A 4,525-nucleotide genomic window follows, 5' to 3' on the forward strand; every position below is an offset into this window, starting at 1 on the left:
TTGGTTTGAAACATTGAGGCCCGAGTTAAAACCCCCAAAAACCAAGGTAAAAAAAAAAAAAAAAAAAAAAAGCAGAGGATGGCAGTTTCCATTTACAGTTCCAGAGCTGGGAGGCAGACACTGGACTCCTGCGGCTCACTGGCCAGCTAGCCTGGACTATTTAATGAGTTTCAGGCCAATGGGAGACTGTCTCAAGAAACAAGGAGGATAGCACCTGAGGAATGACAGCTGAGGCTGTCCCCTGGCCTCCACACACACATGCATGGGTATACATGCACACGCACATATGCACAGGTTCATGCACACAGAGGTCAGAGGAGAACTTGCAGGAGTCTGTCTTTCCACTCATATATGGATCCTCTTGGGGAGTAGAGCAGTTGTCAGACTTGGTGGCAAGTGCCACTGAACCATCTCCTTGGGCCTGGGTCTTGATTTATTTTAGAGGAGTTTATACTCCTGGGCAATTCATTACATTAATGTTCTGAAAGGATAAGAAATGTGTAGATTTCTTTTAGATTTTGAGAAAGGAGGATTTCACGTGGGCAAGTAGGGAGAAGCCAGTAAGAATGTGTCCACCCAGAGGTGAGAGCCGGAAGACTAAAACTGAAACTTACACACCCAGAGTCTGGAGAGATGGCTCAACCAGCTGTTAAGAGCACAGACTGCTGTTCCAGTTCAGTTCCCAGCACCCACCTGTAAGCAAATAACTGTAACTCCAGTTCCAAAGGATCCGTCGCCCTCTTCTGGCTTGCATGCAGGCAAAACACTCCTATGCATAAAATAAAATAGTTACACATCTAGGAAAGGACACTTTTAGGCGATCGTATGAGCACTACTATTGTGTGACATTCTTGGGGGAGATGCACAGACACACCTATTCATCTAGATGACCAAGGAAACATTCAAGTCAGCCTATTGGGCCTATTGGGGTTACTTATAAACATGGTGAGGGTTCCTGAAGAAGCCTAGGCCATTCTGATCACTGCATCAAAGAAAGCCCCAGCCCGTTGTGGGTTACTGGCTGGAGTTCTTTGTGCAGCAATTAGGTCACCTGAGACGGCTCCAGTTCGGACAGTTGTGTACTTACTGCTTCTATGACCTGGAGGAGGGGCCTCCTGCAGCTTCCAGTCTTTCCATCAGTTTCCTCAGCACCCGGAGTCGCCCTGCTCCCTTGGTGGGCGAAAGGTTTCAATCTGGGAACGGACTCCACCGTAAAGACTGGAGAAGAAGGCCCACTGGCTACTTTGCATGAAGTAGGGGTTCATAATCAAAACATGACCTTAACTGTCACTGGTATTAGTTTGCTCACAACAAAATATCATGGACTGTGGTGAAACTTATTTTCTCAGTTTTGGAGACAGAAAGCTCAAGATCCTGTGTCCTAGACTTGATTTCTCCTGAGGCTTTTCTCCGAGGCACGAACAGCCACTTTCGTGCTCCATCCTCAGCCCTTTCTTCAGCAAGCCCCCATTCTTTCTTATTTTTAAATATTTAAATATTTATTTATTTATTATTTATTCATTTAATTTGTCTTTTGGATTTCCCTGTAGCCCCAACTGGCCTGGAACTCACAGACATCCCTCTGCCTCTGCCTCCAGGGTACTGGGATTAAAAGCGTGCGCCACCATGCCCCCATTATTGCTGTGGAGTCTCCATCTTTCCAAGTTTGGGGAAGGAACCCAGGGCTTGCGTGTTTTGGTCAACTGCTCTGCGCCCCAGCTGCCTCCCCAGCCCTGAGTCACTTCTTGGTACTTCTGATTCCATTGGATTAGGGTCTCACTCTTACGACCTGGGCTAATCTTAATTGTTTCCTTAAAGGTCCTGTCTCCAAATACCACCCCCCGCCCGGAGGGTTAGCACTATGGCATATGAATTTTGGTGGACATAATTCCACCCACAACACCATATTCCTATTTACTCAGAGTTGAAACGGGTGGTAACCAACGGGGCTCCTTCTTCCTTGGCTGGTTCTTGGTGCCTAAAGCAAAACAAAACAAAAAACAACAAAAACCCCAAACAAACAAACAACTCCACCCCGCTGGGTCCAATCAGGGAAGAGCATTTTCTTTTTGCCCTCTTGGGAATTTCCTATTCTCTTCGTGCAAACAGAAAAGAGTCCTTAGCTACCCCGGTACGGTGGAAATTCCCGAAGACGTCTCTCGTGATGCGCAGCAAAATCATCCGCTCTGCTACTACTTTGAGTCGGGTGCAGGGCTCCCTCAGGACCCCGGACCCTGCGCATCAGCCGGGCGACTGGGGAAGCCGACCCCTCGCCAGGCCTAGGCACCAACTCTGCTAGGTTGAGGTGGGCACCCAACGGTGCTCGCCCGGTGGGTCCCCAGAACTGACAGCTCTGCCCGGCTTTCAGCGCCGAGGAAACCGCCCAAGCTCTGCCCTCAGTTTCCCAGGGCAGAGTCACCCTGGTCCTGGAGCAGCAGCCGGGAGTGATTTGGTGATTCATAACTTGAGGTCCCCACATAAACCCGCACCCGGACGTGCGAAGCCAGAGTGGACATATCCATCATTCCATTTGGGAGTTCGCCCTAGGCGCCTCCGCTGTGGTAGGTCTGGAACTCGAGCCCCTGCTTTAATTTTCATCTAGGAAACTCGGTTCCGCCTGCAGTCTTTGCCTCCCTAACTCCGGCTCCCATCTGCTTGCTGTTTAAGGATACTTGTCCCGTGGTACAAGAATTCTTTCTAGCCTTCTGTCCAAACCCCATGCCTTCTGTAAGTGCTAGCTTTTCTTGGATTTCCCTAGAATTCGTCCTTAATATTTCCTCCGAGCTCAGCAATTTACTTTTAAGAAATGAGGTAGCATTCTTATTTTTTTAAAGTGCAGGTGAAGGATACATGGGTTTAGTATTCCCACCTGTAAAACAAAACTGACACTTGTCACATTTAATTGAGGGGAGCAGTGAGGTAACCCTGTGTTCCTGCTAAGCACTCTGTCTCCAGTCCTTCCTTCCTTCCTTCCTTCCTTCCTTCCTTCCTTCCTTCCTTCCTTCCTTCTTTCCTTCCTCCCTCCCTCTCTCCCTCTCTCTGTCTCTTTCTTTCTCCCTCCCTCCTTCCCTTCCTTCCCTCCCTCCCTCCCTTTCTCTCTTCTTTCTTTCTTTCTTTCTTTCTTTCTTTCTCTCTCTTTGTTTCTTTCTTTCTTTCTTTCTTTCTTTCTTTCTTTCTTTCTTTCTTTCTTTCTTTCTTTCTTTCTTTTCTTTCTCGTGTAGCCCAGGCTGACCTCAAACTCCCTATATCTTCCAGGAGGATGACCTTCAATTCCTGATCCTCTTGCCTCCACCTTCTAAGAGTTGAGTTGCAGGCCTGTGCTACCACACCCAGCTGGTCTCCTGAAAAAGAACATTTGGGAATTTGTTCCAATGATTACAAAAATAGAAAAGGGAGACAGAATATAAACTCCCAGCTAAAGTTTAATTGGAAGAAAAGAGTTGGAGAAAAACAGGACATTGCTGATGGTGGGAAAGTCAATGTGTCTGTTCTTGAAGGGGTGTGAGGTTTGTTAGAGATCAGTTTCTCATTTTCTGTCTCTCTCTGTCTGTCTCCCCGACCCCCCAAAGCCAGACTTGAATGAAGATAGAGACAGGAACAAGAACTGGAGAAAAGAGCACTGCCCCCGAGGGAGAGTAGGAGGCGGTGAGAGCTTCCAGGGCAGGACAGCCACAGCTCGTCCGCCGTGGGGAAGGAAAGCTGTCCCCAGACACAACCGCCGTCTCAGCGGTGGAGCGGGTGCCGGAAAAGCTGCAGTCGGCATCCCGCCAATCCAATCGCAGAGTGCTCCAAGTTCAGTCAAAGAAACCTTTAGGTCGGGAAATGGGCTGAGGATTCGCTTCTCCGGGAGAAGCGCGCTTCACTTGAAGCTCCATCCGAAGTCAGGCCTCGCTCAACCCGACCCAGGAGAGACGTCACCGTTTGACTCGGCTTCGACTTTTGGGAAAATACAAGGTGGTGTTGGCGGAAGCGGAGTGCTGGGGCTATCTGGAGAGGAAACGGAGGAGAGAACGAACAAGGAGGGAGAACGGACAAAGGAAACGGAAATAAGACAGCAAGAAACCATACATTTAGTGACGAAACGGCTGACTTCTTATTTAATAGACACAGAAGGAGCAGCTAGATGTTACGAGCAGAGTGGCGCAGCGGAAGCGTGCTGGGCCCATAACCCAGAGGTCGATGGATCGAAACCATCCTCTGCTAGGCGGTTTTTTCCTTACCTCTCCTTTCAAAGGGTACACAAATCTTCCAAGAAAACGTCTGTTTCTCGGTTAAACCCACCCCGTGGCTGTGTCTGCCGCTTAGGGGCCTTGTCGTTTTCTTGTCCCCTTTCAAATGTTTGCATTTCTGTTCAAAATAGAAACGCAAATCTCAATTTCTGTATTTCAGCAAATTAATCTTGTATATTCCTACGACTAGAACAGCATGGAGGTAAAATAGCATCTCATTTTTCTGTGCTCAAAGTTGAAAAAGCAATCACTGACTTTTGCTTGAGACCACTGGCTGTGAGGAGTCCGTGGCACAC

The 4,525-nt window shown here is 48.4% G+C and overlaps 1 non-coding gene across 1 annotated transcript; it reads left to right on the top strand.

The window, feature by feature from the left end:
• Nucleotides 1-4,131: 4,131 nt before the first annotated feature.
• On the top strand, nt 4,132-4,203 carry Trnam-cau. The gene has a single exon. It is a non-coding gene; the product is annotated as a tRNA-Met (tRNA).
• The last annotated feature ends 322 nt before the right edge of the window (nt 4,204-4,525 follow it).

The sequence above is a fragment of the Nannospalax galili genome, unplaced genomic scaffold, assembly GCF_000622305.1.
Source record: "Nannospalax galili isolate Female #2095 unplaced genomic scaffold, S.galili_v1.0 scaffold952, whole genome shotgun sequence".
Lineage (NCBI taxonomy): Eukaryota > Metazoa > Chordata > Mammalia > Rodentia > Spalacidae > Nannospalax > Nannospalax galili.